Source organism: Adiantum capillus-veneris, chromosome 22 (genome assembly GCF_014529385.1).
Source record: "Adiantum capillus-veneris isolate H3 chromosome 22, ASM1452938v2, whole genome shotgun sequence".
NCBI lineage: Eukaryota > Viridiplantae > Streptophyta > Polypodiopsida > Polypodiales > Pteridaceae > Adiantum > Adiantum capillus-veneris.
In genome coordinates, this window is record NC_140952.1 from 147,700,349 (window position 1) to 147,714,619 (window position 14,271).

A 14,271-nucleotide genomic window follows, 5' to 3' on the forward strand; every position below is an offset into this window, starting at 1 on the left:
GCTGATGGGTGAAATTTCTGGAGGTAATAGGCTGAAAACGTTGGGGTGAGGAGGCTGAAAACGCTGGGGTGCTGATACGGCGAGTACTGATGCTGCAGGTACTTCTTCTTTTGCTTCCTCTTCTCCTCCTAGTGCCCCCATAGGGCTGCCTATATAGCCTCAAAAGGCTGGGTCGAGCAGGCATTTCTCCAACCCCACGATTGAGGAAATAATGCCAAAATCCACTTATAATTAAGTGAGCACATAAGAGGTGGTTCTCACGCTTGAATGCCTATATGCCGACTGAATGTACTGTGCAAGAGAGGGTATGCAACTATGACCGGCCTGGAAATGCTAATGGGTACCAATGAGGTGCTAATGGGTATTGCTTGAGATGCTTGGTACTTTGACAACGAGGACGACGATGACGACGACGACGAAGCTGTGGGTTGATTTGCTATTGCCGAGGGCTGAAAACTGAAATGCTGGTGATGACGGCTGGAATCTGAAAACGCTGGTCTTTAGGGCTGAAATCCACTAATGCTTGGCTGGTCTGGATGTTGAAAGGTAGAAACTTTGATGAATGAAATTTTTGGAGGTAATAGGCTGAAAACGCTGGGGTGATGTCACGGACACATCCAACCCTGTGTGTCCATGGACAAGCTACATCATGACAAGAGTTCAGTTCAGTCAAGTCAATCTAGAATAGGAAGTGATCTGGCACTTTTGTGAGTCTCTTCGCAGACCGTGCATGTCCAGACACTTAGATTAGATGCATATCCTCCGGTTGCACATAGCATGATCATTAGGTTTTAGTCAGAACCCATCAAGAGCATTTTCACAGTGCATAGACCTATTTTCCGTATTTTTGACATTTTTCACTTATTATTTTTAAGTTACTCTTGTTGAAAAGTAGGTAGGGCAATTTTGCTAAGTTTGTATATATAGAAACCTAGCGCTAGCACTTTCTGGCAGAAGAGGCAGCAGGAGCACTTCTCAACAGGCACCTTCTCAGCAGGACCCCCGACTGCATGACCTAGCGTTTTTGCAACTTAGCATCAAGCTAGCGTTTTTGCTACAGCATGACAAGGATTCAATTCAATCAAGTCAGTCTAGAATAGGAAGTGATTTGGCACTTTTGTGAGCTGTTCGCAGACCGTGCATGTCCAGACACTTAGATTAGATGCATATCCTCCGGTTGCACATAGCATGACCATCAGATTTCAGTTTGAACCCATCGGGAGCATTTTTACAGTGCATAGACCTATTTTTCCTATTTTTGACATTTTTTACTTATTATTTTTAAGTGACTTCTGTTTGAAAGTAGGTAGGGCAATTTTACTAAGTTTGTTACATAGAAACCTAGCACTGGCACTTTCTGGCAAAAGAGGCAGTAGGAGCACCGCTCAACAGACACCTTCTCAGCAGCACCCCCACTGCATGACCTAGCGTTTTTGCAACTCAGTATGAAGCTAGCGTTTCTGCAAGGATAGATCGGCTTTGGTGTCACAAAAATACGGAAGCGAAAATTGACTGTTAAATGCAATTTATATAGTGAAGAGACTTTGGACAGAAAGAGAGGAAGCTTGACACATCATTGGGGACCAAAAGATGGGTTGGTCCCCCCCATAAAGGGAATATCTTTATTACTAAGGGAGAATCTTTCCAAGCACACGAACGGGGCAAAAGCCAGTCCTCTATTCTTTCTTGTGCTTTTTCTACTTCTGACTGAGAGAGTAGAAGAACTGCTCTTTGACTACTAAGGATCTTTCCTCTTCTGTGAGATATTGGGAAGCCCTCGTTGGCGAGAGTCTACCTTACACAAAACTCATCGGAAGCTCTCATACATAAAAGTCTATCTTCCGCTAACTGTGTCCCTTCGGATATAATCATTCCTGCAGTCAACCCACGAAAGAAACATGCAAAACGCACGCACACACGCTTGCTGTAATTTTCTGCATATAACCAGAAATAGTTACCTGAGCGCGTTCCAATGTCGAAATGGAGGTCTTTTCCACGATGGAAACGCTCCAAATTTTGTGTATGTGTAGAGTAGGTAGAGAGGATTAAGATTCTATTAAGACTTTGCTGAAATTCACCCTAATACAGGTGATTAGGGACTGAAAACAGAGAATTTGCAGTAGCTAGACGAGGGAGAAAGAGAGTTTTCCACTACTTTACGCGATGAAACTTCTCCCACAGTTGCCTACAACCATGAGAGGCCTTGTTCTAGGTGATCGGTGCTCAGAGGGCTCCACATACACCACAAGGTGCTGCTCTCAAGCTTCAATGGAGAGCTTCACTGAGTAGAGGATGTTCAACTTAGGGAGGGTAGTGCACTGCCAACCTCGCAAGAGGGAGAGGGGATGCTCTCATATAGCCAGCCAGAAGAGGGGACGCGAGAGAGAGAGAGAGAGAGAGAGAGAGAGAGAGAGAGAGAGAGAGAGAGAGAGAGAGAGAGAGAGAGAGATTGCATGGGTAAGTGTGCCACTTGGCACACTTACTTAATAATTTAAAAACCATTCAACTTTTGACTTTAAAAGTCCTATGCTAATTAATGAAATGTGCAAGTAAGTGCACAACTGCACACATAGATGCAACCATGAAAATGTTAGTTGGTTCCCAGCGCAATGCCGTACCAGCAGTGCTCTGGCATTACATGTTCGCACTTGTCCGACCATTTGGTCCAGCATAGACAATTTAAAATAATTTAATTGACTTATCCTAAGGCTGTAAAAAAAATTCAGGCCTTAGGGTTACTGTTGTTCTAAGGACCCCATCTCATTCCTGTGCTTGCACTAGCGTGCGTAAGTTTTGTTGGGTTAAATAACCCCTTTTTGTACATTTTTGAACCTGTACACATTTTTTAAAGGTCACTTATAATAAAAGTGGGAAAACCCAAAACTCACTTATTGAGTTTTCCCCAAAAACGTGAGCTCCCTCTCTCTCCCTCTTCGTTCTGCTAGCGCTTCTCTTCTGCAGCACAGTGCCTCCGCTTCAAGCCTCAAGGCCTGCATATCTTCGCGTGCTCTATCACTTGCACACACCGCCGCGCGCTCATCAACTGGTATCAGAGCCAGATTAGGGTTTCAGAAGCTTTGCGCAGGTGGCTGGACAGGAGGCAAAAGGCTTCTCTCGCGTCAAATTTCCGCTTTCATCGTGAAGCCCCTTGCTTCCGGTGTCACCTAGGGTGATTTGGGTTCCCAAAACAGCCTAAAACAGGCTGAAATTAGGTCAAACAGGTAAAAACCAGAAAATTACAGGTCAAAACAGCAAAACGCAGGTGTTCTAAATCGATTCCCATGAATGTCCCTTGCTTTTCCCACTCAAAACAGGTCCATTTGATGCAAATTGATGCGCCAAAACAGTAAATTTGCAGAAAATTCAGAATTGGACCGTGTTTATGTACACAAATTGAGGTTTATGTACGCCTTTTGTGGGTTTATGCAAGTACGCATTGGGGATACTTGTTAATTGCTGAAATTTTCAGCACATTGTATGCAACGTGCGGTACATTGTGATCACTGGAAATTTTTCAAATTTTGTGTAGACACTTTCTGCTGTATTTTTATCCGTGCAAACGGCCTCTGCTTCCTCGTCGTCTGATGCCAAGAGCTTGATGGAAATCAAGCGATTTGACGGTACAGGTTTCGACCTATGGCAGGACAGGATGCAGGGGATTTTGTTCCTCAAGGATTGTGAGGACGCCCTTTTGGCTGTAAAGCCTGAGGATATGCCGGATGAGGATTGGGCCAAGCTCAACAAGAGGGCAAAGGCCTACATCAAAATGGCTGTGACCGATGACATTCTGGTGGACATAAAGGGCTTGGACAGTGCACATGCAATTTGGCATAAGTTGAAGGCCACTTATGAGGATGCCACGCCCTTGAATTAGGTGCATTGGATGCGCAAACTGGTGAACATGATGCTTGACGAAGCCAAGTCGGCTTCTGAGCACTTAAGTGCTTTCACCGGTGTTATGAGTCAGCTACAGGATAGTGGGCTTCAACCTTTTGATGACAAGTTGAAAGCCATATTTTTGTTGATGACTTTGCCAGACTCTTGGGAAACGCTTGTGGTTTCTTTGAGTAATAGCCCCAACCTCACATATGATGGAGTGCGAGGCTCCATCTTAAATGAGAAAATTAGACGCAAGTCTAGTGGTGGGGAAGGTGGTAGTTCTGCTTACAATGCGAGAGGCAGAAGTCAAAAGCAAAATACAGGTACCAAGACTCAAAACAGGAGCAAAAGCAAGTCTAGGGATAAGGATGTGACTTGTTATCAGTGTGGCAGAAAAGGCCATAAGAAGCCAGATTGCAGGTATTTCAAGAAAGAGCAGGAAAGAAAGAAGGAATCACAGGAGAAGAAGAAGACAGAGGATAAGAAAGGGGAAAAATCAGCAGGTACCTCCTCCAAGGATTCGGAAACTGTCAATGTATCCTCTAGTGTGGTTATCACAGAGTTATCCGACAGTGAAGAGATCTTGGTTGCAGCTTCATGCCCCTCAGATTTTGTTGTAGCAAATGCAGAAGACATGCTTATCTCACGTAGAGATGTCATTGATGCATTGCTAAGTGCAAATGATGGCCTTACACAGTCTTGGATAGTAGACTCAGGTGCCTCATTTCATGTGACTCCATTTGTGGAGTGTTTTGCTTCTTATCATGCAGGCAAGTATGGCAAGGTTTACCTTGGGATAACCATGCTTGTGACATTGAAGGAATGGGCACTGTGCGCTTGGTATTAAACAATGGCCAAGAGTTTATGCTTAAAAATGTCAGGTATGTGCCAGGCATCAAGAAGAGTCTATTGTCTGTTGGCCAGATGGATGCACAGGGTTATACAACCATTTTTGCTGGGGGTTCATGGAAGTTGCTTAAGGTATCAATGCTCATTGTCAAGGGATGCAAGAGTGGTACATTGTACTATTTACATGGCAAAGCTTTGCCTGGCAAGTTTCTTGCAGTGGCTGAAGTTGCTTCTCATTTGGAGTTGTGGCACAAAAGACTTGCCATATGAGCCAGAAGGGACTTGATGTGTTCTCCTCTTTGAAGAGGGTTGATGTAAAGGGCACCAAGTTAGATTTCTGTAATGACTGTTTGTATGGTAAACAAAAGAATTCTTCTTATTATTCTGGTGTCTCGTGCAAAGCTAATGCTCTTGATTTAATTCACTCCGATGTATGTACAATGCCTGTTAAGTCTTTTGGTGGTGCATTATACTTTGTTACATTCATTGATGATTGCAGTAGGAAAGGCTGGGCATATTTGTTAAAGAATAAGAGTGAGACATTTAATGCATTTAAGAGGTTTCATGCTTTTGTGACCACACAAAAGGGTAGTAAGCTTAAATGTCTGAGATGTGACAATGGGGGAGAGTACACGTCTGCTGAATTTCAGGGTTATTGCGAAGAATATGGGATTAAAAGGGAGTTGACAGCCCCTTATAATCCATCTTCTAATGGTGTGGCTGAGAGGTATAACCGTACTTTATGTGAGAGAGTGTGTTGCATGTTGTCCACTGCTAATCTCCCTCATGGGTTTTGAGGAGAGGCTTTGAAAACTCCAGTTCATGTACGCAATCGCTCTCCTAACAGTACACTGAAAAATGACATTCCAGAGGAGGTTTGGTCTGGCAAACCTGCCTCTTATGATCATTTGAGAGTGTTTGGCTGCGAGGCTTTTGTCCATGTTCGTAATGACTTGAGGACAAAGCTAGATGCCAAGTCCATCCAAGGACTCTTCCTAGGTTATGGGGAGGAGGGTGAAATGGGCTACAAGATATGGTTGCCTCAGTTTAAGAGGGTAGTACGCAGCCGAGATGTAGTGTTCAATGAGGCTAAATTGCTGAAAAATGCTACATCTTCTGAAATTTACAAGAAATCGGTCAAATTTCAGCCTCTCTTGCCACCTATTGATGTTGAAAAGGAGCCTCAGGATGCATTACCGCAAGCTGAAATTGATAATCAGCCGGTTAACGTTGAGCCAGAAGAGGTAGGACATGATTTAGATGCTCCAAATGAGGATGGACAGCCACCTGTCATGGCTGAAAATGATTTTCAGCAGCATGAGCATGCTGAAATGAGTTGCCTCCTGATGTAGAACCTGTGCCTGAGAATGTAGATCATTGGGTACGCAGGTCTACTCGTGTCAGAAGGTTGAGACAGCGCTTTGAGCCCTCTTTGCATCATGTTATGTTGACAGATGAGGGAGAGCCTCTTACGTATAAAGAGGCAAAGACATGTGAGTCAAGCAGTAAGTGGGAGCTTGCAATGCAAGAGGAAATGAAATCCTTGTATGCAAATGATACTTGGGATCTTGTGCCATTGTCTAAAGGGAGAAAGGCTCTTCCTAACAAATGGGTATACAAGATTAAGATTGTGGATGAAAAACCCAAGTACAAGGCAAGATTGGTTGCAAAAGGATATGCATAGAAAGAAGGAATTGATTTTCAAGAAATCTTTTCTCCCGTTGTAAAGCTTACAACTTTACGTGTCCTTTTTGTTCTCGTTGCGGTGCTTGATTTGGAATTGAATCAAATGGATATAAAGACAGCTGTTTTGCACGGTGACATTGAAGAGGACATATACATGAAACAACCGGAAGGTTTTGTAGTTCCTACACGTGAGGAACTTGTATGCAAACTGAAAAGGGCTTTGTATGGTTGAGACAATCATCACGGCAGTGGTATAAGAAGTTTGACACTTTTATGCTGTCTCAAGGCTTTAAACGCAGCCATGCAGATCATTGTTTGTATACGAAAAGGGATGAAGATGGTAGTCCCATCATACTTGTTCTCTATGTTGATGACATGCTGCTTGCCAGGAAACATAAGACTAGTCTTGATGCTCTGAAACGTAAGCTAAATTCAACATTTGCTATGAAGGATTTGGGTGATGCAGAGCATATTTTGGGCATGCGTATTAAAAGAGATAGAAAGCTGAAATTGCTGTTTTATCTCAAGAAAGGTACATTGCAAAAGTACTTGATAGGTTTAATATGGCTGATGCTAAGCCTCTTGGAGTACCTTTACCTCCATACACTAAGCTTAGCAAAGCAGATTGCCCAAAGGATGAGGTAACATTGAAAACAATGAAGGGAATCCCTTATGCATTAGCTTGTGGTTCTCTTATGTATGCTATGGTTGCCACTCGTCCCGACATTGCTTATGCAGTTTAGTCAATACATGTCGAATCCTGGCAAAGCGCATTGGGAAGCTGTCAAATGCATTCTGAGATATTTGAAAGGTACACAATCAAAGTGTATCTGTTATGGCAAAAGTGACTTAAAGTTGCATGGATATTGTGATACAGACATGGCAGGTGACATGGATACCAGGAAATCTATCAGTGGATATGTATTTGCCATTGCCGGTGGTGCAGTTTCTTGGTGTTCTAGGTTACAGAAAATTGTGGCATTGAGTACTACTGAGGCTGAATATATTTCAGCCATAGAGGCTTCAAAAGAGGCCATTTGGTTGGGCAGACTTGCAAAAGAACTTGGCATGCCTGCTCATACACCCGTGTTGGGTTGTGATAGCCAGAGTGCTGTCTATTTAGCAAAAAATGCCATGTTTCATGCGCGTACCAAACACATAGATGTGCGGTACCACTTCATACGACAGGTATTGGAGGATGGTCTAGTCAACTTGACTAAGATCCATACACAGGATAACCCTGCAGATGTCCTCACCAAGAGTCTTGCTAAGGCTCAACATGAGCATTGCATACAGCTGGTGGGAGTTGGTTAACTTAAAGGCATCATTTATGCCTTTAAGTGGGAGGTTGTTGGGTTAAAGGCCTAAATAACCCCTTTTTGTACATTTTTATACTTTGTCCAGGTTCATATTGAACCTGGACACATTTTTTAAAGGTCACTTATAATAAAAGTGGGAAAACCCAAAACTCACTTATTGAGTTTTCCCCAAAAACGTGAGCTCCCTCTCTCTCCCTCTTCGTTCTGCTAGCGCTTCCCTTCTGCAGCACAGTGCCTCCGCTTCAAGCCTCAAGGCCTGCACATCTTCGCGTGCTCTATCACTTGCACACACTGCCGCGCGCTCATCAATTTTCTGAGCGTGAAATTTGAGGCTACTATTTACCCCTTCATTGAAGACCTGATTTCCCAATCAGTAGGGCTTCAGGGTATTTTCTGCTAGGGTCTCCCTGAGGTGCTCTGGCCCAAACTTGGGGTGCACCTGAGGCCCCAGAACTGCTAGATCTATTTTGATGTGCACACAACTTAATTAGATAATTCTTTTCTCGTAAATACATTAATTATTCACAAAGTCTGACATAGTTACATCCCTCTTGGTTCTAAACAATTGACCACTGTAGAGCATCAACATAACTGTGCAAGATGTCTGGGTAGTCCTTAAGATCGGACTCAATCATTCACTTTGCATCTAAAGGGGTGTAATTCTTGAACTTGACGAAATACTTTCGATGTAGGCTCCCGACTTTAGTTGTCTCTCAGAGTGGTGTATTATTTGTTCAGGTTGAAGGATTTCCTCAGTCTCTTCGACTTCTGGAGGATCTTCTTGTACTAGCGCCACTGGAGGAGGTCCAACATATGGTCGGAGGAGACTTACATGAAAAGCATTATGGATGTGCCAGTGAGAAGGCAAATCCAATTTAAAAGTCACGTCATTGACTTTATGTTTAATTTTGAAAGGGCCGGAAAATCTATGGGAAAGTTGTAAAACTTTCCCTTTTCCGACCCGCTTTTTCAATCTAGCTTTCTCAAACCGAAGCAGGACATATTGTCCTTTTTCAAGATTGAGATTCCTTCTGTGCTTGTCTGCTTTTCTCTTCTGCTGCTCTTGAGTACGAAGAATCGCTTGCTTTACTTGTTGATAGGCAATATCAATATTGCGCACAAATTCATCTGCGGCGAAGATGTTTTCTTTGGTAACCATAATAGGAAGTAAGAGTGGCTTCCCATAAATAATTTCGAAGGGAGCTTTACCAATTGAGGAATGTATGGTATTATTATATGCAAACTCAACTATCGCTAAATACTGTTCCCATTTGGATTGTCGTTCCGAAACATAGCACTTGAGGAGGTCTAAATCAATGGCATTAGCGATTTCGCTTTGGCCATCTGTTTGAGGATGATAAGCTGATGAAAAATCAAGCTTAGTTCCCAAGTTTTCGAACAATGCTTGCCAAAAGAGACTAGTCATGCGAGGATCTCTATCGTTGACAATAGTCTTTGGCAATCCATGGTGTTCAAAAATCTGAGCTAGAAATATTCTAGCCATGTGATTAGCTTTGATCGTCTTCTTTACTAGAAGGAAATGTGCTTGCTTACTGAATTTGTCTATCATAGTCGAGATTGCATCATTTCCATTCTTCGATCTAGAAAGATCCGTAATAAAATCCATGGCAATACTTTCCCATGGCGTGTTAGGCACAGCAAGTGGCTGAAGCTTGCCATAAACTTTATGTTTGTCATATTTTACTTTTTGGTAGACTAAACACTCAAGTACATGTTTTTCAATGTTCGCACGGAGTGTTGACCAAAAGAAATATCTTTCGAGGGCACTAGTGGTAGCAGCAATTCCTTGATGCTCGGCATAAGGAGAATTATGTGCTTCTTCCATCACCTTCTGTTGTAAGGGCTGAGCTGTGCATATTGCTTGTTGACGATAGAGCGTATTATCCCTAATGGAATAAAGTGGCCTTGAGTGAACAGCTTGAAGATTTGCCCAAATTGTAGCGAAGTTTGGATCTTGAGGATACATCTCACTGAGAGATTCTAGTTCCTCATGATAAATTGTTGTCAGTGCATTGATCTTTGGATGCCTGGAGAGAGCATCTGCAACTGCATTCTTTGTTCCAGAAGTGTGTAAAATCTGAAAATGGAACATCGAAAGAAAGTTGGCCCATCTTATCTGCTTTACTGATAACTTTCTCTGTGTGAGAAAGTAGCGAAGACTCTGATGATCTGTCTTGATAATAAAATCAGCTCCTAACAGATGATGTTTCCAAATAGAAAGAGCATGAATTATTGCCATTAGCTCTTTCTCATATATGGAAGCATGCAACTCTGCATCTTTAAGGCGCTAACTTTCGTAGGCTATGGCATGACCCTCTTGGTTCAAGACTGCTCCTACACAATCTCGAGATGCATCGCAGTATACCTCGAAAGGTTTGCGAAGATCAGGGACGGTGAGAATAGGTCCGTGACTGAGTGAATACTTAAGCTTTTCAAAAGCTTGTTTTTGTCCAGGCCCCCAATGGAATGGAATCCGCTTCTTTGTCAGGTCATGGAGGGGATTTGCTATAGCGGCAAAGGCTTGAATGAAACGCCGATAATAGGAACAGAGGCCGAGGAAACTTTGTACATCATGTACTGTAGTTGGCGTAGGCCATTCTACAACTGCTTGAATCTTATGAGGGTTCATTCTCACCTGGTTGTGAGATACTATATGGCCCAAATAGTGGATTTCTTTTAGAAAGAACTCGCTCTTCTTAGCATTCACAAATAATTTGTGTTTGCCTAATTCTTCAAACACTCATGTGAGATGCTTATAGTGTTTGTCTTCCGTCTCTGAGAAGATTAAGACCTCATCGAAGAAAACGCCTGTAAATCTTCTATATGAGTGAAAGATATTCCTTTACTGTATGATTAGAGGATAAAGTTTTCTAAACATAGTCAGGAATGGGATGCATCTTGTAGTGCCAAGGCATTCCCAAGATAACATCACACCCTTCAAGTGAAGCTAGTAAGAAAGACTCTTGATTTGTGTAGTTGTCGACTTTTAAATTCAGCTTCCCTATGATTGGAATAGAACTGGAGTTCTGCCCTTTGAAAGCAGATTGTGCTTGAATAGAAACTCCAAAACGGTTGGGCTGTAAATTCAGGTCATCGGCTAGCTTTGTAGAGATGAAGTTGTCTCTACTGCCAGGATCAAAGAGAATAAGAGCCCGTTGGATGTTGATGCTACCCCATGCTTTGAGAAGAGCTCTTTCTTTTCCATCCTTGGTTATATTTCCCTGTACATCTGGGACTACATTAGAAGAGGGTGGTTGCAGGGTTTTGGTAGGACAATCACCCTTCATATGTCCAATTTGTCCACACCTGAAGCATCTTCCTTCGTTGATGTAGGTTCTCAATTCAACAGAAGAGAGATATTTTCCTTTCTTGGGCTGATTTGGCTTTGCTTCTGTATCGGAGGCGGTTCTTTTCTTCTATTGAGAAGAAGAAGTAGAGGTAGGCTGCTCATGGAGAGCCTTTTGCTTGGCATGATAGGTGCTTTGCTCCATCTTCTTGGGAATACCCTTGTCATGTATTCCATCAGCTATGCGAGCTGACATAAGTATCTGCAAGTTACCTCGAGGGTAAAGCTTCATAGCCTTTTGCAAGGCTTCATGCAATCCTGCTTCAAACTTGCGCATCTTCTCCGAATCGTCAATCTTCTTGAATGGAGTGACTTTCAAGAGAACGTCCCAAAACCTGTCCACATAGCGTGGAATAGTTTCGTTCTCTGACTGTGAAAGTCGATCCCATTCTTTCTTTACCTCTTCCTCATAATCTGGAGGAAGGAACTCTGCGTAGAACTCCTTCTTGAAAACAGTCCAATCTTGGGGTTTGCGATTTTCTAAGATCAGGGTTAACCACCAACTGCTGGCGGTGCCTTTCAGGTACATACTGACATGGCGAAGCTTGGATCTTTCTTAAAAGGTCCCTTCTGCAAATGCAACTTCAAATTGGCGGATGAAAGCCAAAGCTTTGTCATTATCACGCCGTCCATTGTAGGTGTCGAATTTTACATCTTTGTCTCCAGACTTGAATGTTTTGTGCGTGTGGTGCTTTCCTCTTATGGTGCTCCTTCTTTCTATGCTTAGACTCCTTGTGGACAAGAGTCCTTTCCCTTGAATGCACTTCTTGCTGCGACGGATCATCAAGAAACATGTCTTCTGGAGCGACTATGTCATCCAGATCCTTCGTGAAGGAAAACTGAGGAAAATTAGGAGGATCCTGCTCATGAACCTTTGGATTAAACCGCACATGACGTTCTGGAGGTTTCCTCTGCCTCTCGTGCATGTGGGATGTTCCAATTAAAGGATGTTTCCTTGGTTCTGGCGTCTTTTGGTTCTGCAGGATTTCTCCCGACCCCATCGGCACTTTCTCCTTCCCTTTTTCAAGAGTATGGAGAATCTTTTGGACTTCTGGATGGGAGAGAGCTTTTTGCAACTCTACCACCTGCTGTTGAAGAGAGGGAACTCTATCTCGCGTCCTCCCATTTCTGCAGTCTGCCACGAGTCGTCAATTCCTTAAGGAAGAGAGATGACCTTGCTCTGATACCACTGTCACAAAAATACGGAAGCGAAAACTGACGGTTAAATGCAATTTATATACTCAAGTGACTTTGGAGAGAAAGATAGAAAGCTTGACACATCATTGGGGACCAGAAGATGGGCTGGTCCACCCCCATAAAGAGAATATCTTTCTTACTAAGGGAGAATCTTTATAAGCACAGGAACGGGGCAAAAGCCCGTCCTCTATTTCTTGTCCTTTTCCTACTTCTAACTGAGAGAGTAGAAGAACTGCTCTCTGACTATTGAGGATCTTTCCTCTTCGTGAGATTTTGGGAAGCCCTCGTTGGCGAGAGTCCACCTTCCACAAAACTCATCAGAAGCTCTCATAAATAAGAGTCTATCTTCCGCTAATTGTGTCTCTTCGGACATAATCATTCTTGCAGTCAACCCACGAAAGAAACATGCAAAACGCACGCACACACGCTTGCTGTAATTTTCTGCACATAACCAGAAATTGTTACCTGAGCGTGTTCCAATGTCGAAATGGAATTCCTTTTCGCGATGGAAACACTCCAAACTTTGTGTATGTGTAGAGTAGGTAGAGAGGAATAAGATTCTATTAAGACTTTGCTGAAATTCACCCTAATACAGGTGATTAGGGGCTGAAAACAGAAAATTTGCAGCAGCTAGACGAGGGAGAAAGAGAGTTTTCCACTACTTTATGCGATGAAACTTCTCCCACAACTACTTACAACCATGAGAGCCCTTGTTCTAAGTGATGGGTGCTCAGAGGCTCCACATACACCACAAGGTGCTCCTCTCAATCTTCAATGGAGAGCTTCACTGAGTAGAGGATGTTCAACTTAGGGGGGGTAGTGCACTGCCAACCTCGCAAGAGGGAGAGGGGCTGCTCTCATATAGCCAGCCGAAAGACGGGGCTCTAGCATGGAGAGAGAGAGAGAGAGAGAGAGAGAGAGAGAGAGAGAGAGAGAGAGATTGCATGGGTAAGTGTGCCAAGTGGCACACTTAATAATTTAAAAACCATTCAACTTTTGACTTTAAAAGTCCTATGCTAATTAATGAAATGTGCAATTAAGTGCACAACTGCACGCATAGATGCAACCAATGACAATGTTAGCTGCTCCCCAGCGCAATGCCGTACCAGCAATGCTCTGGCATTACCTGTTCGCATTTGTCCGGTCATTTGGTCCAGCATAGACAATTTAAAATAATTTAATTGACTTATCCTAAGGCAGTAAAAATAGTTCAGGCCTTAGGGTTACTATTGCTCTAAGGACCCCATCTCATTCCTGTGCTTGCACTAGCGCGCGTAATTTTTTGAGCCTGAAATCTGAGGCTACTATTTACCCCTTCATTGAAGACCCGATTTCCCAATCACTAGGGCTTCATGCTATTTTCTGCTAGGGTCTCCTTGAGGTGCTCTGGCCCAAACTTGGGCGCACCTGAGGCACTAGAACTGCTAGATCTATTTTGATGTGTACACAACTTAATTAGATAATTCTTTTCTCGTAAATACATTAATTATTACAAAGTCTGACATAGTCACATTTGGCGATTTTGCATTGCAGAGGAGCTTCGGCATTAGCAGACAGAGCAGAACCACTTTACGATAGCAGATCAGCCCTAGCGTTAGTGGATTTCTTCCAGCTGCAGATTTTCAGCCCTAGCATTTTTGCATCTGCAACACACTTCAGCGTTTTGTAGATTCACCGCGACGGAACATCAAGAAACACTAGCATTTTTAGTTTTCAGCAATCAGATACCGCAGTAGAGTCTCTGAACCTCGTAGATCTCACCTTGTCGCAGTAGATCCTTGTCGTACGGTCAGATCCCGCGAAGTTTGCAGATTCAGCCTGAAAAACGTAGATTTCAGCATCTGCATTTTCAGCGTGTTGTCGTCGCATCGTCGTCATCGACATCGTCACCGACATAGAGTCAGAATTTAGCAGATACAAGGTTTGCAGATTTTAGCCATTAGCGTTTTCAGATTTCAGCCCGTCTCGTCGTCG

At 43.2% G+C, this 14,271-nt stretch overlaps 1 protein-coding gene across 2 annotated transcripts in view; it reads left to right on the forward strand.

The window, feature by feature from the left end:
- LOC147430401 (SKP1-like protein 21) overlaps positions 1-14,271 on the forward strand; it is a 102,974-nt gene that overhangs the window by 62,731 nt on the left and 25,972 nt on the right. The window lies entirely within an intron of this gene.